Source organism: Athene noctua, chromosome 1, assembly GCF_965140245.1.
Source record: "Athene noctua chromosome 1, bAthNoc1.hap1.1, whole genome shotgun sequence".
NCBI classification, from domain to species: domain Eukaryota; kingdom Metazoa; phylum Chordata; class Aves; order Strigiformes; family Strigidae; genus Athene; species Athene noctua.
Genome location: NC_134037.1, coordinates 141,939,926 through 141,963,808, shown reverse-complemented (window position 1 = coordinate 141,963,808; position 23,883 = coordinate 141,939,926). Strand labels below are relative to the sequence as shown.

The following is a 23,883-nucleotide window of genomic DNA, read 5'->3' as shown; positions in this document are numbered from 1 at the left end:
ATTTATTTTCAGACTCACTGTTCACCCTATTCTCCCGTTGTCAAACAGTGTCTCATATTGACAAGATGTTCCTCCTCCATCGCATTATTTCTGTTGCTGTTCTCTGCCACTCTCGGTTCGTATGTATGCCTGTTTCTTTGTTCCTCATGCACTTCCAGTCATTTGTCTTAGCCCACAGGCAGGTTTCTACCTGTCTGCTTGTCCCAGCTGGGCAACCTTCAACCTTCAACCAGTCAGTTCTTCTCCCTGCTCTTTTCTGCGCACGTTCCTCTGGCTCTCACTGTGAGAGAACCCCTTAACTCTGGTTTTCATTTCCACCGTAAGTTGCCTACTCACTGGATGCTGAGCTCAGCAGCGTGGGATTCTGTTACTTGGAAATTCACCTATAGTCTTGTACTGGTTTTGGCTGGGATGGAGTTAATTTTCTTCATAGTAGCTCCTGTGGTGCTGTGCTTTGGATTTGTGTGTGATCAAAACAGTGCTGATAACAGAGGGATGTTTTTGTTATTGCCGATCTAGTGCTTACACAGTGTCAAGGTCTTTTCTACTTCTCACAGTCTCCCACCAGCGAGCAGGCAGGGGGTGCACAGGATGTTGGGAGGGGACACAGCTGACCCCAACTGCCCCAAGGGATATCCCACACCACATGACGTCATGCTGAGCAAGGACAGCTGAGGAAGAAGGAGGAAGGGTGGGACGTTTGTCTTCCCAAGTCACCATTAAACGTGATGGAGCCGTGCTTTGACGGAGCCCTGCTTTCCTGGAGATGGCTGGACACCTGCCTGCCAATGAGAAATGGTGAATGAATGCCTTGGTTTGCTTTGCTTGCATGTGCAGGTTTTGCTTTACCTATTAAACTGTCTTTATTTCAACCCAGGAGTTTTTGCACTTTTACCCTTGCAATTCTCTCCTCCATCCCACTGCGGGGACTGAGAAGACAGTTGGGAAGGTGCTAAGCTGCTCACCAGGGCTAACCTACAACCAATTTTGTTCCTTTCAGAATTATTTCTGGCCCATTGTTTGATTTTCTTTTCTGTTTTGGACTTTTTTATTCACTCTGTGCTAAAGGTGCTATATAGTCACTACAAGTAAACAGGCTTATTATGGCTTTATATAGCTTTATTAATAGATAATGATATACACAGAATAGTGGTCATGCCACTTATTCACCAACAAAATTGTATATTCAATACATAATCCAAGATATGAAGATGCATTTGTACAAGGATAAGGATGTTTACGAGTGTAAGATGTGTGGTGAAGATGCATTTGATCCTCAAACTAAACTTTTGCTCGATGTTCTTTGTAAGGCAGTTGTATAATCTATTTAAACAATCAAAGGTGTATTGGAAAATGGATGCATTCATCACAGTTCTTCTGCGCCCTGCACACATTCACTCACCTGCTCTTCAAGTATAAATCTTTGAGTATTACCGTTTTTTCACATGAATATAAGGTCAAAACAAAAAGAAGTTGGAACTGAGAAGAAGATGTAGACATTTAATAACAGTCTTTTTATGGGTTACATGGGGAAGGAAATTAGAATTTGCTTCAATGAAACAGGGCAGCAGTGTACAAAATTTCAGTTTTCTGAGGATTGAGGTGAGGCTTTAGAGAGGCATAAATGCAGTAGTAGATTAGTGAAGTGAATGCTGCTGTTAAGCAGAAAGGTTTCCACTTTCTTTTGAACTACTGCAACTAATCATTGCATACATTGTGGGCTCTTTTTTGCAAATCATATCACTTTGGAGAGGGATGAACCCCCTGAAAAGCAAAATCCTCTAACAAGGCAACCAGAAAGATCTGAGTCTCTAAATCGAGCTCATGCTGAATTAATGTTGCATTTTCAAATGCTGCTTGATGACATGGGGGATGGCACAGCCATGTCATTCTTATATTGTATGGACCAAATTCTGAGGTTTTGAGAGGTTCTTAGAGATGGCATCTAGCTCACTCAAATCCAAGTGCCTCTCAAATTAAAAAAAAAGGAAAAGAGAATAATAATACACACAGCATCTATGAAGTGCTCATCATACACAGTTTCAACAGCACTTTAAGAAAGGATGTCAGTATCATTATTCACACTTTGCAGATTGTGAAACTGAGGCAGAGGATGCAGTGCTATTTCCTAAATCAGCCAGTAGGTCTATAAAAGACTTGGGAACAGCTACAGTGTCCCATAAATGCTAATATGGCCCTGTAATCTTTACCATCTTGTTTCTTTCTCTAAATGTTGCTTGAGAAGAAGCTGTCCTTGAGAGAAACCCTGGGCCACTTACTTGAGAAACTTTAAGAAGGCTGAATTTGAGACCTTTTTCATCCAACGTCTCTCAGGTATTGAATCCTTCCTGTTCTTCCCAAAAGCGTTTGTGGATCCTTTGTGGAAGCCATGGATAATCTGGAAAATGGTACTATTAGGAGGTAGGCAGCATGCTGATTTATTTCCTTTTCATTCACGTCATATACTGTGGTCTTTGTTATTTCAATAGCTGCCAACCACAAGGACCAGAATGATGAGCCGGGGAAGTCTGAGCCAGAGATGACAGAAGGAGAGCTAATATATTGGCACAAGGTCTTTGTAATGGGTGCATTATCCTCCTGTGACAGCAGATTGCCCTCTCAAGGTATTTATTCAAAGGCATTACTGAAGATAAGTCCTGCTAAACCATGAAATTTTAGATAGTGTTGGTTAAATGTGATTTTTATCTGTGTGTACTGAAATAAACAATGGTTAGGTGATTGGATTTTTTAATTTTGATAAAAAGCCTTTAGATATTACATATGCAGTCTCTAGGATGCACTGTTAACCTGTAAACAAACTGGACATAGAAAAGGCTATCTGGAAACCATGGGAGACAGAGGTACTTTTCTTGTTCAGGTACTTGTTGGATGACTATTACATTAAGTGTAATAGTCATTATAATTACTCGCACTTGTTCTGACCTTTTTATCCTGAGGCTTTAAGTCCTGATCAGAAGATGGGCAGTACCATCATCCTTATTAAACATTCATGGGAAAAAGTGGATGGGAATGTGTGACTCTTGGTGTGATTCAGAGTGGTGAGTCTGTTCACGGATGAAGGCCTGTAGGAATTGGGTCCTGTTTTTTCAGAAGAATACCATCTTCCCCATGCAGGGCAGCTTCTGTTACTGTTGACTCCTACTGTGTGAACATACGGAACACAGCGGCAGTGGCTACACATGAATATATATATATATGTGTATATAAGAGAAAGAGTAGATTCAAACTCATTTTGGAAATTCCTTCCCCTTCTAATCAGCAATACATTAACTTCAGAGTTAAACCACTCTTTAACAAGTTGGAAAAATGATTCAGTTACAGCTGGTAGGAGGCTGAATGTAAAAAAACAATAGTGAGAATGAGTTGCAGAGACACATTGTACGCCTGTAAATTCACATTCTTGGTTGTGGTCTTTTTTATTATCTTTAGAACTATTTTATTTTAGTATAGTAAGCTTGAGAAAGAATTGTGATTTAACATAAAACTTCACCTAGTAAGATAATCTTTGCATACCTGCTGTCCAGGGCTAATTTATTTTGGTTATTCAAATTTACTCCAATAGCATGTTCAAGGGGCAACCCTAGTCTTAACACTCTTGTACAGCATATGCAAGCTGATCTAAATAAACAGATTAGATATTGTAGAGGTTAATATGAAATTGAGATTTTTACTTACACTATAATTTATCTATATCAAAATTTTCCTGAATTGGCAAAAGGGACCAGTATACCAGTAAATGACTTCTGACCTGAGGTATTATTTATGCACTTACTTAAGTCCATCCTGTTTGTCTTAAAAGTGAGAGAACTGTCTTAATAGCTGATTCAGGGCCATGGCCTTTTGGAAGAATATGTGGTATATCTTCATTGCCTTTTAGCCTAGATACAGCTATCACTGGCTGCAGAAGTTCTTCATGAAATTCTGTGAGTATGTGGGTGAGTTAACTTACTCTGAGGTCCTATTATTATATTGCTCTCAGTACCCTAACTAGTACCAGCCATTGCTGCTATAGACACACACTGCGTAACAGTTTTGGTTTCCTTTTGCCATATTCCTTTTGGTGGTGAGATGCTGTTTCCGTCTTAAATACTTGTAATTTCTAATAGTCCAAATGGTATGCACTTACTTTAAAGTGATGCTGGCAGGCCACAAGCAAGTTCTTGTGGAAATTTTTTATTTCATGAGTTACTTAGCATGCCTCCAGTACTCCAGAAGTAATGGCTGAATTTTGCTGGGTTTAAACCAAGTAAAATTCCTTTTAAACGAGATTATGGTTTAAATTAAGATGCAAATAACGTGATCCAGTATCCATTTTGGTAACATTTCTAGTTTTATTTTTTACCCCAATTTTCCTATGTATCACCTTCTACTTGGGAAAAAAAATAGCTAAAAAAAATATAAGAAAAGCAAAGATCTTACATATGTCCTAGTAACCGACTAAAATCTCAGTTTTCCATTGAGACTTAAACTTTATTTGAACTCAGCACTAATACTAAATCCATGGTTATCAAACTGTTCCACAATACTGTGGGAGTGAATAAGGCAACTATTTTTTTGAGATATTGCTTGTAATTACTGGAAAAGATAGGGATATTAGTAACAATATTCAGAAGATTTATAGCTTGTTTGCTGGTGTATAGGAGAGTAAGTGGAGATCACTGAGAGTTCTCCGTTATGAGGTCTATGAATTAAAGTTGTTATCCATAATTTATTATTCTCCATGTGCTTCTAGTCTACATTTAGTTGGAGAGAAAAAGTAGACAGAGTAGGGAGGAGTAACCTTGAAAGAGCAAGACTTACTTCATATAATTACCATCTTCATCCTGTCCCTGAAAACAAATAGAGAATCCTATTGTTATTTAAATACTTGATTGCTATCTTGCTTTAAGAATTGGAGACCCATTAATTAAAACAGAAAAAAGTGCAGCAGCCCTCTTGCCCAGCTCCTGTGCTTTCACCATGGAGCTCCTGTGGAAATTTTGGACGATTAGGAAAAGTCACAATGAACTCCAGACAGAGTTCAAATACATCTGCCAGCTTAGTGGGATCAGCTGCTTCTATTTTTGCAAGTATTTACATTTTTCATAAGTGGTGCTCCTTGGATCTAGTGCACAGCTCAGATTCAGTGCACTTTCCACATGCATTTCTAAAGTTGGGTGAGAAGAAAAAGCACTAGTTTGATAGATATACTTTTGTTTGTTTAGCCCTAGTATATTTTTCTCACTGATTATATCTATACTGATATAGGTCTATGTATTTAGAGAGAAAGAAAGTTGTACACTGCTTCTCAAAAGAAGAGAAAGAAAACGTCTATAATTATTTTTAAACTGAGTTCAGGTGAACTTGATTATCAGAATGAATCATTTAATGCTTTACCATGTAGACCTTATATTAGCAACACATCAGCTTCACTCCAGTACATCTTTCATTCCCACACATTTTGAACAAGTAGTAGTTTAATAATTGAAAGAAAATGTTTCCTGTGCATCTTCTTCTTTCAATGTCTCCAAATTAGCTTCTAAACTCCTGCCCTTGTATTACATGGTGCAAGTTCCGCAGAAAATTAGTAACTTCATCCACATATAGCCATGTTGGCTGGCTGATTTTATAGGTAATGAAGATTTAATTAGGTAACAGAATTGTTAAGTTAGAGTCTGCCTGGGCAGATTGAACTGCAACATTTTTTAAATTGTCATTAATGTTCATAAAATGGTGATATAACATTTTACGGCCTAGCAGTAATTTTCTTTGCATTTATTTACTAGCTATTAATTCTTAAATTTATAAAACAAAAATAACAGGAAGGGACCTGTCTGATCATTCTAGATATTTCTGACATATATCAGAAAATGTAATAAATCCCTGCCAAAAGCAGCATCCTTGCAAAATGAGAGTAAATCATTGGGTAGATCAAAAAATAAACCAAAAAGGCTTATTTTCTATTTCAGAAAGATTCCAAATGCTTCTGTGACAACTATTCTAATAATTTGAATGTTGTGTCAAGTCCTGATGCACAAAGAAAAGGGGTGGCTTTGAGGAACTCATTCAAAAGAGAGCCTGAGAGCCATTACTAATGTAGTGCCAAAGGACAGAGTTCATCTCCTCAACTGCAGACACTTAGAAGTCAGACAAACAGAAGAACTGAGCTTCAGTTCTCCAGCTGGTGGCTGGAGTAAGACTCCTCCAGAACAATTCACCTGGTATATTGTTTAGTATCATGCAATCCCCAAAGTGTTGACATTGCTTTTGATTTAGTCTTGAAATTTAAAAATGAAGTTTCTCACCATCACAGTAGTGAGATTCGTATAGCAGGCTTGTCAACATACTAAAAAATGAAATAGCTGGGTTTCTTATTAAAATATATTCCGGAGCATCACATATACATCCTTTGTCCCTGTATTTATTGCCTTCCCTTTTTATTTTTCCTTGCACTGTCTTTCTTTAGGTACTAGTATGCAAATTTTTATGCATGTGCTCCTTGTAGGTTTGAAAGTATTACAGGTGTGGCTGCTAACATGCTTGCAGTAAACTGTTCTCTTTACTGGTCTTTTAAGGGCTAAGCTTGCGATGACAGTGACTTGTTTTCTTATAGTGTCATGGGTGAATATCTGAAACTATCCAGATAGCTAACTTCCACCAAATGTAATGGAAATTAGCTACCTTAAGCACCTTTGAAAATCTACACCCTCCATCGCTTGGGGTAGAAACATTGTTTCTTCTATTTAACTATGGAACAGTATGCCAATTTATGGTTGTTTTAGCAGCAGTAATAATACTATCCGCACTCACTGTTACTATTTTTACATGTGTTAAAAACTTCTTTTGTTTTATGTTACTACTCCTGGACTTGTTCAATCTAGAGAAGGCCTGGGAACACCTAATAGCAGCTTTATACAGAGAGGAGAGGAGGTGATGAGGAAGGTAGAACCAGGTTGCTGATGGTGGTGCATGGTGGGAGAGCAAGAGACAGTGAAAGGAAGTCTAAACAAGAGAAGAAAGGTTCCAACTGGATACATGGAAAACCTTTTTCCCCTAGAGGACAGTGAGGCAGTGGAGCAGGTTGCCCACCCAACAAGGCCGTGCTGCCTCTGTCCTTGAAGGATTTCAGGACCTGGCTGGACAAAGCCATGAGCAACCTGGTCTGCCCTCAGTAGAGATCCTGCTTGTGACTTCCTGCAATGCCTTACAACTGAATCTTTGTATGATCCTACCATTTTAATCACAGCAGTTTTAAAATAATACTACTGGATCAGCTGAAAATGGCTATTGCTTTCAGATTGTGAATGAATTAGTCTAATCAAGCAGTTCTGTATGAACTACAGAATCAAACCCTTCCTTGATGCTGTAAGTATGTTTCTTTATAACTTCTGAATCATTATAGTGATGCCACATCTAACGGCATGCAGGTGCTTGAATATATTTCCTGGAAAGACAGGTTGATTTTGTTTTCGCTGTCTAGCTGTTGAGATAAAGAGGTTGGCAATGCCTTCATAAACCATAAGAGGGGGAAACTTAGGATTGCTAGGGTTTTAGCTGTTAATAAATTCTTCAGTTTCTGGCAACCAGCAAATTTTTGTGGAAAAGCAGAACTTAGTCAATACTGTTTTCCAAATGAGACTTCTGAAATCTAAGATGTATTGTACTACAACATTTTTTTCCACATGCAGTTTTCTTTAAATCACCTATCATGGCAAAAGCCAGATATACCTTTATTCCATAGTGTAAAGCAGTGTGTGTTTATATTATTCCTTGAAAAAAATCTGCTTCTATCTTTCATTTCAAAAAGTCCATCAAAATGTGTTTGTTTTTACTTTAGATAAAAATAGAGGGAGAGAGAGGGGGAGAGAAGCTACAGCTTTTACATTTTTTTTAAAGATTCTGATTTCAACAGCTGCAGAGAGTAATTATTATAAAGGCTGTAGTCCCAATTGTTTTGAGTTGATGTTGTAGCCATACTGTAGCAGATACTCAGCAGATGCAGACTGAAGCACACAACTTGAAACATATGGCAAGATAAAATCTGAAAGCTATGCTAGCTAGCTACCATAAAGATTTTGCGAGGGAAAAGAACCTTAAATCAACGTAGACTTTTAAGGAAGGACAGCAAAACCATTATAGGATAGAAATGATGATACCTCTCTATCACTTCTGCATCTGTAGCTGAAATCACTGGAAATAGGAGTTACTGTGTTTTATTCTAATTGAGGGAAGTTGACAATCATTTTTTCAAGACTTCCAAATAACACTCATAATCTCAAAGCTCAATTATTGCACATTCTATTATTTCAAAGTCTTTCTTACTGTAGCAATACTCCCAAAAAGGCAGAATAAAATTTCAGATAGTAGCAACAGGAAAATAGATTTCAACTGAAATAGATCTTATTAGCTGAGTAAACCACTGAGAAAATTTCTGTGTTTTGGAAATTGTTTAGGTGATTTTCACTTGAAGCATGATGTAAATAACACAGCACCTGCCTTTTTCCCCTGATGGACATGTTTAGTTTCAACTTCTGTGGTAGAATACATTACTGAAATATCATTATAATTCATTTCATTTTAAGCATTCCAGGGCAGAAACAATTATATACATCTTAGAAGGCTTGTAAAAATTGTATTTTATAAACAACATATATTTGAACATTGATGGTTATCATACCTTAAAACCGACACCATTCCTTTCAGTTATATATATATACACCTCCCACACACACAGACAGTAAGAATCTGTTATCTGGACTTGTCTGCCTACTATCTTGGTATTCCATTGGCAACTACTTAATACTCTGATCTACTAGCCATCATTATTACCCTGTTTTTCCATCATTCATCCTTCCACCACCTATCTTCTGTAAAAAACTTCCCTCAGATGCCTAGTCATATCGAAGCAGGTCTGACGAGCAGGAGCGGACATCACAGAACTACCTTAATGTGTGGATGACACTTTACTGTAAATTATGCATTTATGTTTTCTTCCATATATTTTGTTGAATGTATTTCTTGTTCCAATAAAATATTTACATATATAAAATAAGTGCTGAGAAAATGGATGCTCTTGTGTACAGTACAATATTTGTTTCTGTTTTGATGCTGTCTGTGTATCACACTGATGCTCATAGAGCTGTGTGGGTTGTCTAACATGGTTTGCAGCAACATCTTCCTTTTGCATCTGAGCCTTTAAAAATCTTACTTTTCTGGTTAATGTTAATGGTATATAAGTGAGAAAGATCTTATAATGCAATGTACTGTCCCTGTCTGTATATATTAAGTGACTGAATGCATCTTCTCTTTACTACAACAATTCTTATGGGAAAAAAAATCATTTTGCTATCCATTGACCTGCTATCCATTGCCCTTTTCAGAAACTCGCCCTCAGCAGATAGCAGGATATGGAAACGCATGTTCACATCTTCAGAGATGAGAAACAGCGTGCGTCATGACCAGCGGATATTTCATATTGGCAAAGAATGATTTTATGTCAGGTTGGAATCTGCTAGATGCTATGAATGGCAACGACGGCACCAGCTATCCCTTCAGAACAAAACCAAAAAAAACCAAACAAACAAACAAAAAAGGAAATGCATACACACCATGTCAGAAACACTTGCAATATTCTGGTTACACATGTAATTGAAGTGAAAGGCACCTTACACCTGCTGTTCAGTTGAGAGATAAACTACGAGATAACTATGACGTGGCAGTATGTGATAACACATGGAAAGCCTTTACTTCAAAATGTTGTAGTTCATGTTGCTTGCTTTGTAAACCCCTTGATGACAGAGAGTGTGATTTGACGGAGGCTTTATATAATCTCTGACTTGGGTGAAATATCTGGCTTTTTTGAAACATCTAGTCAAGTATTTGGATGAATCACTCACATGTCCTGTTCAGACTTTTTTTTTAACCTGAGCAGGAAAATATATGTGCTTCCAAAACTTCTGTGATGAAGTACAAAGAAAGGGTCTTTGCAAATGTAGGTAAGAAAGCTGGTGAGGACTCTGCTCTGTACTTGACTGAGTCCAGAGAGGAGAGTTTGCATTAAATAAATGTATGTGCATGGTCATCATTAATATTATTTTTGTAACTGTTATACTTAGTACATTCATGATAATATTTTTAAGTTTACTAATAGATGTATTACTCTAGATATATTTACCAAGAAATCCTGTTTGTTAAGAATTTAAGTACTGTAGAGTTTTATGGGGGAAATAAAGCTTAAAAGCAGCTGGGGAAAAGTGAAATGAATATGGATTTTTTTCGTCATAGTTTGACCCAGGTTACCTCATCCATGGAATTTACAGAGGATGCAGATGTCACAACTGACTAAGACTTCAGTTCAAACTATCTCAGAATGCTGAATCAAGTCTTTCATGAAACCACAGTCCTACATGTGGGACTACATGCTGTGGTTGGCAGTTTACTACATGGTGTTCCAGGGCAGAAAGACGAATCCAGGTCTTCCTGTCTTTGATTGCTTGTAATTTGCATCTGTCTGCGAATTTGAGGAGATCCCATGTGATTCTGAATTGTGCATTTCTATGCTCTTTTGCAATTCTACTTCTGATGTAGCTGCAGTACTAAAGAAAGGGCTTTGGAATAAGGTTTAGTGCCCCCTCCTGTACAATTATGTATCTGGACCTGGTTCACGGTCTGTGGAGGTGAGTGGGTAGAGTCCCAGTGACTTCAGTGGATATTTAAATTTGGTTCAGGGAAGTAATGGAAACTGTACTTGCCTTTGCAGGATTGAAAGCAATATGCTGTAGTCAGTGAACTCCTATTAGTTTACATATGCATACAGAAAATGTACAAGTATTTGAAGTTAAGACCAGTGTTCACTTTTTCCCCTCCTGAAAGTCTTTCTTGATGTCTTAGAGAAAATTTTCAATCAATTAAAAATGAAATTAATGAATCTTATTGGAGAGGTCATTTTAAGCAATGCATGCATTTTACATGTATTTTTAAGTGAGCAAGATCTTCTTCATTTACACAAATTTCTCTGTTATTCGTGTCCTTGCTTTCACTCACAGTGAAGACAATACAGCCTTCCAGTTCAGACCTAATTTTCAGAAAAAAGTTCAGGCATAGCAACATCAAATCTAGTCATGTAATCATCATGCTCTGCAATATTACTACTTTAGGGACAGTGAAGTTTATAAATCCACAAAACTTAGTAGAAAAAAACAGTGCATTTTTAAAAGGAAACACTGTTCAGAAGAATAATGATTAAGTGAGATTGTAATGATAGTACTCTTAACAAAACAATTTACTGAAACATTTTGAAATGGAAATGCCAGCAGGCAATTTGTTTTGTTTTGAAATAGGCTTCAACATTGCCTTCTGCCACTGTGATGGTAAGATGAGGGAGGCATGTATACAAACACTTGCATATATACAGGTAAATAAATGTACACGCACTCACACATCTATATATACTCTATGTGTGCATACATTTGTGCACAGAGATAATTATTTCCTTTGTATTATTTATGTTCAACTCTTTAAACTTGATACCTATTGTAGCAGCAACTGTCTTAGAGTCTCACAGCAATTGCATAGTGGAAGCAAGGGCTCTTCTTACAAAAATAATAAAAAATTTTAAAATACTGTTTTAAAAGAGTTTCTGTAGTACTGAATTTAGCTTGACAGGGCCTCTTCCAAGTTCTTTTTACATATGGAGCATCTCAGGCAAATAGCAACAGCAAACAAAAGCTTTTTGTTGCATGTTGTACTGTATGGGCTATTCCAGACTGTAGTCAAGAAATCTGATTAATTCCTTATTGAGGTGGGAAGAGGGAAGATGTAGAATGGAGAGTAGAGGACATCTAGCATAAAACTGTAAGAGTTTCAGAAGAAAACTTAGAGGTCAGGTTTTCCAGACTAGAACTTGAGATCCTGTAAATTCACCATTGTCTGCTCTTCCCTTTCTTATTTTGGCTAAATTCATTTCTTGCAGAGCATTAGTAGTAAATACTGAAATCCTTTAATATCAGCTTCTCAAGTTTCTTACGTTATGCTCATGCTTATAGGCTTTGGATATGCTGAATTTGGCACAGCCCTGTGACTTGCAAGGTGTTCAGAATATTTTGGAAAGAAACCAAACCAGATACGAAAGAGCATTTATATGCAAAATGCACATGAAAAGGATCCCTAAGTGTACTGGGGATGTGGGGGGTGGGCCCCTGACAGAAGAAGTGGAGGAATGGGATTGGTTGGGGATGGCTCCTGTCCTTGCAGGGGCATTTGGCAACTGACCTCTAGCTGTTGTCAAAACCGTTATTCCTGCTCTTCCTCTCAAAGCTCTGATTTAGGTGCTCTCTGAGCATCTCTCATATTTTGGAGTTTGTGTGAGGGACTTCTCAAATATGATGGATAGTGGAATAGCCAAAAAGTCATTGAGTACCTCAGCCTTCTCCATACCCCGGGTAACCTGGTCTCCTCTTTCCTTCCTTTTCCTAGTCTTCGTTTTATCACCAACGTACCTATAGAAACTTTCCTTGTTGCCCTTGATGTCCTTGGCCAGATTTAATTCTATCAGCTTTCCTAACCTGATCCCTGACTGCTCAGACAGTTTCTCTGTATCCCTCCCAGACTACCTGTCCTTGCTTCCACCCTCTGTAGGTTTCCTATTTGTGTTTGAGCTTGTCCAGGAGCTCCTTGTTCATCCATGCAGGCCTCCTGGTGTTCTCACAACTTCTTTGTTGGGATGCATCGCTCCTGAGCTTGGAGGAGGTGATCCTTGAATATTAACCAGCTTTCTTGGGCCCCTCTTCCCTCCAAGACTTTATCCCATGCTACTCTGCCAAGCAGGTCCCTGAAGAGGCCAAAGTCTGCTCTCCTTAGGTCCAGGGTCGTGAGCTTGCTGTGCACCCTCCTCGCTGCCCTAAGCATCTTGAACTCCACCATTTCATGGTCACTGCAGCCAAGGCTGCCCTTGAGCTTCACATTCCCCACCAGTCCCCCCTTGTTGGTGAGAACAAGGACCAGCATAGCACCTCTCCTCATTGGCTCCTCCATCACTTGGAAAAAGAAGTTATCATCAATGCGTTCCAGGAGCCTCCTGCGTTGCTCATGTGCTGCAGTGTTGTTCTTCCAACAGATACTGGAGTGGTTGAAGACCCCCATGAGGACCAGGGCTTGTGAGAGTGAGGCTGCACCTACCTGTCTATAGAGGGCCTCATCTGCTCAGTCTCCCTGGTCGGGTGGCCTGTAGCAGACCCTCACTATGTCACCAAAATCCGGGATAAAATAACTTATCGACACCAATGTGATGCAGATAAGCAGACACTTCTTTATTGATGGCCGGACGTGTAGGGAAGTGCTCTCACCAACAACACGTGCCAGGCACCAGAATCATACACCTTATATAGAACTTACTCCTACATATTCATTAAGTCTTCATACATAAGCACACAACTTCCAAGAAATCATTAACATATTCTCCTCCTAGTTCCGATTCTGTGCAGTAAAGGTTAGAATGTCTAGAAATGGGTCTGGGGTGTAATGTGAGTAGGTGGTCCATGGGTCAGTGGTCGTGATCTCCCCCTGCCGGAATTACCTTTTGCTTAAGGACACGGTTTTCTTGGCAGGTGCCTGCAAGCTGTTACGGTTACTGCCCTCAGTTCCCATTAATCCTGGACCTTGACAACTACTTGCATTCTTCTAGTCCTATACATGTATTATAAGTCAGTTTACAAATCACCTCATGTTTTGTTACCTAGGTTCTAACCGTTCCTACTAAACAATTATGACCAATACCTTCAGCCTTGGTACAGGGGATTTTAGAGTAGCAGTCGATTGCTAGATTCAAAATACAATAAATGTAAAATAAATGATTTTTACTAAAATATCCCGTAATTCTATACTTATATTAAGATCAAACACAATTTAATTTCAATTGATAATAAAATCAGTAACAACTATAACGTCTTCTGTCCCTGCCTTCCCTTTAATCCTGACCCATAAGCTCTTGGTCAGCTCCTTGCCCATCTCCAGGCAGAGCTCTGTTCACTCCAGCTGGTCACTGACATAGAGGATGACACCCTCTCCTTGTCTCCCCTGCCTGTCCTTTCTAAAGAGCCTGTATCCTGCCATTCCTACACTCCAGTCACAGGAGCCATGGCATATCTCCATGATGCCAATAAGACCGTAGCCCTGCAGGTGTGCTCACGTCTCTAGCACCTCTTGTCTATTCCCCACGCTATGTGCCTTTGCATAGAGGCATTGAAGTTGGGCCCCTGATGAAGCTGGCTTACTGGCTGGAACTCCTTAGTGCTGCTCTTTGAGTGCTCTCCTGCTGCCTGTGACCCCTCTCCAGGCTCTGGGCATCCATTGCTGGCACTGACATCAAGCTGGTAGGAGTGGGATTGACTGAGGTTCCCCTTCCCTGGCAGCTTTAATTTAAAGCCCAGCCTGTGACTTCTTCATATATTTAGGACAATCACTGCAGTTTAAACATGGTGTTATTCAAAGCCCCCCCCCCCCCCCCCCCCAATCTGTCTTTTTCTTATTGCCTGGGATATATTAGTACATTTAAGTAACAGTCAGTTAAAGATAGAGGTGGTGACCACGTGCAGGGTTGTTTGAATGAGAGGTACCAAAGTGATGGGACCAGTACAAGGAGAAAGACACTGGCTGCCTGCTCTACTGGAAGTACCAAAAATAATCCCACCATGTTTCCTCTTCCAACACTCAGTGAGACAAGATAATCTACACCTTGTTTAAGAAAAACTACATTAAGATAAGGTAATAGCACATCTTGCAGAATATCTGTGAATATCATGTTGCCTCTATGGCATATAAAGATCTTGTAAAAATACTTAATTTCAGTGTCAATCTTTACATCTTCAAAGAACTGGGGAAACATTAAATCTCATAACTCAACTGGGAACAGGAAGGGTATAGATTATTCTCATAATCTCTTGCTTTTATAGTGAAAATATAAAAGCAGGCTGCAACCTTTCTTGCTCAGGAGTGTAACATGTCATTTCATATCTTTTCCTGCTGGAATCGATATAGAGCTGTTTGCAGAATAAGGAGCTATGCAGCATGAATCCAGGTGGTGTAACTTGGTACTGCTTATTGCCTTGCCAAGGGCACAAAGGGAATCAATGTCAGAGCCAAAATGGGAATTCAGATGTTCCAGGTGATAGTTTCAGAAGTATTGACGTGGTATGTTTATTTTGCACTTCCAGAGGTTTCATATAAGACAATTCAGACAGAAATTAAGGTGATATCATTGGGTCTCATCCCATGCACTTTGCCTGCTCCTGGCTGAAACCCTCAGCTCTGTACCTTGTCCTATTTAAAGCTAAGTGTTTGTATTTGAGGTTCAAATGCTATCTACAGAGTCGATAGAGTATGTAATTCTTGCCAGCGCTGGCTGCTCTGTTTCTGCGCCGTGCAACTGTCAGCAACAGCTCGGAGGGGCAGTCCTTCCTAATTTCACTGGTTAGTGACATCAAAGATCAGAATATTAGTATGAAATCAGGACACCAAGAAGGGGTCCCTCCGATGCTAACTTCTCTGGAGTTTTACTAGCAGACGCACACACGTGTTTGTTGCATGGATTCACCTACACCTTCAGCAGTTGCTTCTGGACTATATTTCAGATCCACGTTGCAGGGAAGTGGCTGCTTATGGCATAATTCCCCTGAAATTAGGACGTTAATTCTGGTGAGGAAGCCCAGGCTGCTCACTGACAACACTGTGCAAAGCATCTGTGCAAGCTGAGGATTCTGCCTGCAGCATTTTGGTGGTAGGAACAAATGTACCTCAGCAGAAATGACGCTTGGGACAACAGGAATCTGTCAGAACCTTGTAACATAGCTGTTTCTGATGCAGACATCATATTTTTCCTCAGAAAGTGAAGTTTTTTTATCAGTTCATAGGCAGCCTTCTCCAGCTTTACGAACTTACTGGAAAATTCAGAAAGTTATTCAGACATGAGCAATATTGATACTGCACTCCAGGCAATAATTGGGCTCTGTAACAACTTGTTCTTTTATATTATATTGGAACAGTGAACCACCCTATGTGATAGATTTTAGAGTTATTTCTTGATTTGTTTTTTCTCCTAGTATTTTATCAATACTTTTAGCATTTCTTTTTTGTCAAAGTATGGAATAGATCCTCATCTTTCGTTTCTTTCTGAGAGTCTCTAATTTAAAATAGAAATAACGCATGATGTGCTGAGAGACATTTTTGATAAATCCTATTACTATTCAAAAAACCTGGTTATCTGCTGCCAGCACAGAACATGTATTAAAAAGAGGTGGAGAGGATTTATAGTAAACCAGTATAAGAAGTCTTTCTTATAACATCCAATTAGAAACCTCTGTTATCAAATTATGTTTACCTTATAATTTAGTTTAGATATCTTCCTGATAAAAGGGGTTGAATGTAACTGTCTTGTCAGTGAGGAGATGGCTTCACTGAATGTTACACAAAGCACAAAGAGATCTGAGCTCGTTTTAAACTCTCTTCTTGGTGTAGACACCTGTACTACTATAGTTGGATTGCTTCTATAGTAATTCACATATCTATCTCTACAGTATATAAATTATTCTATAATGTCCCTGAGTTATAGACTGCGTGCATGGACATCCCATACCAGATGTATTTCCTATATTGTAATAGTTTTGCCATCTGGTCACAAAGATTATTGTGTAGATTTTGATATTTTCCCCCAAATAATGACTAAAATTGTAGTGCGAGTCAGGAAATTAATGCCAGATAAGTTTCATCAAAATACTTGAGAGTTTTTGCCATTAGCGTCAGTGGAGCTGGGATTCCATCCATTGCGCTTTTTAGTAAAGATACCCTTGGATAAAGTGCAAGGGCAAGCACGGGCATGTCCCGTGGGAGTGCTGATCAAATCATGCTGCTCAGAAGGAAGAGGATAAATCTTCTTAGTTCCCTTAGAAAATACGCATCTCACCTTGCTTCCAGAGGTCTAGTGGAAAGGCCTTTGGCCTCAAGTTACAAAGGATACTAAAAAGCTGAGAAGCCCCCTTAAGTCTTACCCTGGTCCAGCCACACAGACCCTCCTCATTATTAAAATCCCTCCCTTGAAGTGATTTTGAGGATTAATAGAACAGGCTTTTCAAATAAGTTTAATTTCTTTCTCAGGTAAAATGATATCAAGTATCGAATTACAATCAATGTTAAATACTTTATTCAGTGTTCCAGCTACTCTAGCTACATGTTTGAGTATCAGCTTTCATTCTAAATTAAAGTTTGCGTTTTGCATGTTTTTCACCTTTTTCTTTGCAAGCATCACCCAATGGCTCTTTTAAATGGCAATGCCAAAGCATGAAACACTTCTCCTGTAGGAAAGCCCTTGTAGGGCTCTTAAGACTTCCAGAACCCTTTCTGGTGGGGTTTCAGCAGCTCTGTACATTTTCTGGTGCTTAACTCACTTTTGAGATCTGAACAGATAACACTGAGTAACATAAAAGGAGAGAGAGAAACAGTCTGGCGAGATTCTTCAAAGCACGGCTCTAAACAAAAGAAATATGGGGTCCTCGTCCTGTCCGCTTCACATTCCTGGTGTAATGATTTCAGTTCCTTCTGGTTTCCTTATCTCAGAAAAGAGATAGAATTGCCTGCTTACTGCACACAAAGGCTACGGGAATTAATTGATTTAGACGTACAGGCTGCTTTTGAAAGCCTGGAACATTATTAATATGTACCACTACCTGCCAAAGACATGACCAGCTAACCACAGCACCCTCTGTGACAGTGTTTTACGGAATCACTGCAATTACTTCCAGCCTGCAAGGATTAAGAAGGCCAAACAGAGCTTTCTATTCAGCAAATTCATTTCCCACTTTATCCCTAAACTGTATCCCTCTTGTTGCTTTTGCTCATCAGCATTCAGTTTCTAGCCTGGATGCCTGTGGGATCTGCCTGGCTGGCTGGCCCAGGATGAGACTTCAAGGGGCTTCCCAGGTTTTTAGCATTTGTTTCTAACTTACTTGGGGCCAAAGACCTTTCCACTAGCTGTATTGTCAGAGCAGGAATTCACACTGCTGTTTTTAATGGCTGTAGAGCAGTTGTATTTCCCTGGGGCTCCTGGAGCCATTTATCCATCTTAGGCTTCCGTCCACAAAACACTATTCAAGCACCTCTTTCGAAATGGCAGCTGGCTGTGGCAGGAGCTGATTCTCTGTGCTTTAGTCGTGACTGTTGCTTCACACTTGTAAGTAGCACTGTACTGAGGGGTTTTTTTCCTAATTGCTTCCAGCTCAACCCTGCACAGCAAGAAAATATTTCTGTGTCTTGTTGATCTTCTGGATTGTGCAGATATTGTGCCATTGGCTTTAGTACCATATTTTCTGTGCCTTCAAGCTATTTTAGTATTTTTTGCTCCTCTCTTCCCTTCTGCTTCAAAGCTCTGCAGTTATTCTTTGTTGGACAAGTCACATTCCAGGAAGAGTTAAAGTAAGAAATAAGTCGCTGGCAAAGATGTGTATCTTTTATATAAAGTAAGTGTAGCAAGCCAGCATGCTGTTTTAGCTTTTGCATGTACATTTACTGCTAGCAGTGGTTAATAAAATATTTTGGGATGTTTATGTGATTGAATAGAAACATTCTGTAGGACAAAACAGTTTAATCAATGTTCTGAATGGTAAAAAAAAAAAAAAAAAGGTTTTGTTTTGGGAGCATTTTTGCTGTATTTTCTCTTAATGTTAACATTTTGATTCTGTATTGTATGCACATTTTATCGATTATTGTGTTTATGTGTTTGATAAGAATTTGAACAAACTAAGTGCTTTGATAAGCTTGTGCTACTGTTCCATGAATGCATTTTTCATCTTTTACATTATTTTGATTGGTGAAAAAAACCCATAAATTGTCATTCTTCAGTCTGAAGGTACAGTGGGAGAAGGCACCATGGTGCTATTTCTCAAGGACTAGAAGCTGTAGTCCACCAGCATGTCCTTGCACACAGCATTTGAAGAGTATTTTAGATTTACTGGATTCCACTGAAATTTATAGAAAACTCCTGCCCTTTTTTTCATTAACCAAGACTTTACAATTTCAAAACCCCATAATGCTCTAGAAAGGTATAGCAAAATAAAAAATGTGAAGATATTTTATTTAATAGTAAAGTGGCTTGGGGATAGACTGATGTACCTTGGCCATCACTAGTCTAGTGCTCCTATACTCTATGACATTTAAGCTCCAAAAATTGATAGTTTTTTCCCCGTAGTTGAAACTGAGAGGTGTTTCAGGGTTTCAGTCATACTCTATTTTGTAGATCACAGATTTATATTTTTAGCTGAAGCTCTTTATTTTCACTTGGTAAAGGCTGGACAACGGCTGGGATTTTCTGGGGAAAATATTTCCATATTTTTTCACTCTTGTATATTAAAACTCATCCAAAAATCAGGAGAAATAGGAAGCAGGAAACAATGTTCCAGCAAATTGGTTTTGTAATGGCCAGCACACCTTTTGGTATGTGAGGGGAAGTGAAATGTGACAAACTTCAGTTTTGCTGTATCTGCCAAAGGGTTGTTTTAGTCTAACCCCATATACAAATATGGGTGAGTTTAATCAGAGCTGAACTTTTGTAATGTGTTAACTCAGCAGGCATACTTCTATTCATGATTACTCCTCTGTCATTCTAAACATGAACTGCCTCAGTTTAAATTTCCACACATAAAAATCAATTATCTCCAATTTTATCTGCAATTTCACATAACGATTCAATCCTTTTCAGAGGAATTTCAGGGATTTCATTGAAAATCAAATTATCTGGCTGGATTTTTGAATGGAGAGGAAGGGACAGAAGTGTGATCTTTTGATTCTTCACAGAGCTGTAGGAAAAACTCAGACATTTTGCAATCAAAAGATGATGTTGAAATATTGCAGACAGTGTTACGCTATTTTGGGGAGACCTTTATTAAAGTGTACAGTGGCTTTTAAACTCTACTTAGGTGTTTAACTGGATTTCAATATATTAATTCACATGGAGCTTTTAATAAAATCTTGGAGATGTTATTATTTTGTCATGTTTAGGAATTTTTAATTAAAGATTTCTTCACATTTTTTAACATTGTTAACACAGATCTTGGTCTGTGAATAACAGAGATAAGGAAAAGCTAGAATTATTATACTGATTGCTTACATTTTGTTGCAAGTAAATGCTCTTATTTCAATCCTTAGTGCTTAGCAAGAACTAGTTAAGTCTGATACACATGTGCATTGAGGGGTTTTTTGGGTGTTACTATGTTAAAACAGAGCGTGTAGCCTTTGAATCCTTTTGAAAATGAGAACACAATTTTTTTTAGACATTTTGACTAAGATTTCAGGATCTGACAATTGTTTGTAACTATCGCATATTTTATAATAATAAATTCAGTGTAGCAGCTTTCACTTGGGAGTTTAGAAATCCTTCATGAATTCCTAGTTCTATTCACACTGTTTGCTGGAAGTTATTATTGTCTCTGTTTTAACACGGGGACGGCAAGTGGCAGAACAAAATCTGGTAGTAGGTGCTGCTTCTGCACACTTTCTGTTGCCCCTAAATATTCCTTCTCCTCCAGTCAGTTTCTGAACAGAAATAGTTTTCAGTTCAGAAAATGAAAGTGTTTTACACACAGAGGTGAATGACTAAGACCATGACCACTTTAGAAGGCAGCAGGAGGCCACTTGAGCAGCTGGTTTTGTTGCCACTGCAGTCGTTGTGACTAAAATTTAGGTGCTGAGGGGCTGGAGCCCAGGCTCCATGCCCAGGCTGTTGGTGGCTGAGTGCTTACGGCTGCTCTGCGCCTCCTCTTCGGGAGCGGCCAGCGCTGGCCGTCCAGTGGGACTGCTCGTGTGCGAGGGCTTGCAGGGCTCAGCCTGTAAATTGCAGGCACCTCTTTCTGCGCTTTGCTTCCCATCTTGATTTTGTGGGCTGAATGGAGGTCAGGTATTCTTAAACTGATAAAGGGGCTCTTGAGAGAGAAATTACTTGACCATCTATATGATGAATGGCTGGAGAGAAATCAAGAGAAGCCGAGCTTCAGCTTGGCATCCAGTAAAAACACAAATGTATGTTTTGTGCCAGACATCTGTGCTTGTTCCAAGGAAAGCCCTAGGAAAGAGGCTCTGGCCTTTCTCCACCTGGAAGCTACGAAAAAGGCATGAGAGCTCAGTTTGCTCTTTACTTAGTGTGTACTGTATTATGTCCCAGGATACTGGAAGCTCTTAAAAGTGGAGCACTGTATTTCCATTCAGACCCTGAGCTTTACTGATCACCAGGTGCACTGTGTAGTGTCCAAACCACTATCCTAAAGTGAGCCCTGGCCAGTATTTCTTTTAGCATTTCTTGTCTGCTGGCTGGAAATAGAGAGGGTATGCCCTCATGGCACTGCCTTTCAGAACATTTACAGAGACATGCAATTATATTGTTCTCCAGGAATCTCTAATGTTCTCAGTATATGCAATTAAACGTTCTCAATGAATTCTGCAATTCCTTTAAAAATCTACATCCCTTTGATGTGATACATGTCATGTTCCATGTTCATCGGAATACGGGTGAATATTTTCTTCCAGTCCCTTTGCACTTTGTTGTTCTCTTAATGATGAACATCACCTGCCTCTTTGTGTATAAAGAAGACCTCTGGGTTTGTTGCTTTGTTTATTTCCTTGCTTGTTTTACGGTTAAAAAAGCCCAGATCTTGCCTATTCTGAAAGACTTTTTGATGGAGTGAGAACACAGTAAAATTCACATCAAAGATCATAGGGTGTTCACTTTAAAGTATAGTTTGGTTTGGTTTTGCCAGCCTTTTATAAAAAAATAGAAGAAAAAATGTCTTTGATAAAGCATTCCTTTCTTCAGTTATCTCTTATAGGAATTCCCAGTTCACATCTCTTTATCATCCAAATGATTCTTCTACTAGAATGTTTCAAGCTCATTTTTTGTCTTTGTTAAATCACATTTTATTTCCCATTGATATGAATGGAACCTTGAGACTTGGCTCACGTTTTGGCAGCCTGAGATGTTACAATGCCTCTGGACAAATCAGGACAATACTCTCAATATGATTTATTTAACCATTTTTAGGGCATCTATAACAGTTTGTTTAATCTTGAACATATAGAACCTAAAGTAAAGATGTGCTTATATTAATCAGGTTGCTAAAAAAGAATCAAGATTATAATCAAATGATAACTGCCCTCTAGAAAAAAAAAAGAGTCAGCCTGGTATATGAAAAAAATGGTGGGGCAGAGGCAGGAGGCAACAAAGCAGATAATATTCCTAGGGTTTTTTTGCATATGACACTTCAGTAGATTTTGTTTAGCTTTAAAGAAAGTGATAAATTTCAAAAGTAAAGATGTTCCCCGGATTCCAGCTGGGCTCTTGTGGCCCCCCAAAAGACTTCTAAACCAGGTTCTGGTTGAAGAAAAGACAGTTTAGCAATAGAAGCAAGCAGAGCTGTAGCTTGGTGTAGTTTGAATGTATCCTGTAAAAAACTATCAGGCTATTTCCCCAAACATCTTATTAAAGTGAAAAGTGGAATTTTAGATTTCAGAAATAATTACATGCGCCCAGATTCTGCTGTCTCACAAGAAATCAATAGCTATGCTGCAGTCATGGGACTGCCCACTGTATAAACACATGCATTTGTTTTCTGAAATTCAAGATTAACATAGAAGATGGAGGGTGAGATGGAAGGTGTCAGTGAGTAATGGTACCGCACTAGAGTTTCCTAAATTCGTAACATATTTTGATGGACATTTTAAGTGTTAATTTGGTGGGAAGTTAGATGTGTAAGTTCAGATGAGCTTGTAATACCAAAGAAAACTCATGCCCTGTACACAGTATGGAATTACCCATCTGCCACTGGGTAGCCGCTGCTGTCTTTAGTATGAAAGCCATAAGTTTGATGGAGACAGCTGAAGGCCAGCTTGAGTCCAGGATGGCATAACCTTGCTCGTTGGCATTTGTCGACTTCTGTCAGCTGTCTCTGTAGCATTGACATAAATATGGCTATGTCAAGCTATAAACATAGCTCTGTACCTATATAGATTAGTTCACTTATTTTAGCTCTGAGAATGGCTGGGCCCTGATAGCTGTAACAGACTAGCTCCTGGCATAGTCTTTTAAACACATTTTACAGCAATTTGGATATATTGTCTATTTAAAGGCATTTTTGGTTTGATACAGTTTTAAGACAGGTTAGAAGCCACTAGTTAGCTAACTTAAAAAGGGAAAAACAATAGTAAACCAAAACCAAACAACCCACCTCCTAAAATTCCAGGTATGAATGACTCACTTTCAGAATGTCTAGGCCAAATTCTTCAAATCTTCTGAATCTGTACTCCAGGTATATACATGGACATCTAGTCAGCATGCACAAGAAGTTGCATGTTGATCTACTGGTGCAATGGGCATGTATACCCTCATGTAAAACAGTGGCCAAGATTTCTCCTCAGTTACCTCAGTGTAAACATGGAATAGCTCTCTACCATCTTCAGTACCAAATCTAAAGTAGTGAAAAACAGATGGACACAGTTTCAGAGCTGCATTTGAATCAGAATGCTACCATTTTGAGTGTAAAAGCATTTTATTTGAATGAAAACTGATATTTCTTAGAAAAAAAAAAAGGTTTTATTTTAAACAAAATTATTATTAGAAATAATTATGTCAGAAATATTACCTTTGCCTGCTTAGAGGCAAGTATATATATTTTATTAATATGTTTAAATTATGTCAGAAAGCATATTTTTGTAATGATTATTAGGGGTTACATGACAGTAGTTATTTCATTATTCATATTCAATATTAACAATTTATTAAACTATAATAAAAGTACTCAGCCTCATCCATTGCAGGCTGAAAGTTAGAACAGTGAAATGTTATCCTTGAAACCT

The 23,883-nt window shown here is 38.7% G+C and overlaps 1 long non-coding RNA gene across 1 annotated transcript; it reads left to right on the top strand.

Annotated features, from left to right (window-relative positions):
- Window positions 1–612: 612 nt before the first annotated feature.
- LOC141957325 (uncharacterized) lies at window positions 613–10,242 on the top strand. The gene is made up of 4 exons (XR_012633098.1): window positions 613–798; window positions 2,246–2,334; window positions 2,490–2,624; window positions 9,381–10,242. It is a non-coding gene; the product is annotated as an uncharacterized LOC141957325 (long non-coding RNA).
- Window positions 10,243–23,883: the final 13,641 nt, after the last annotated feature.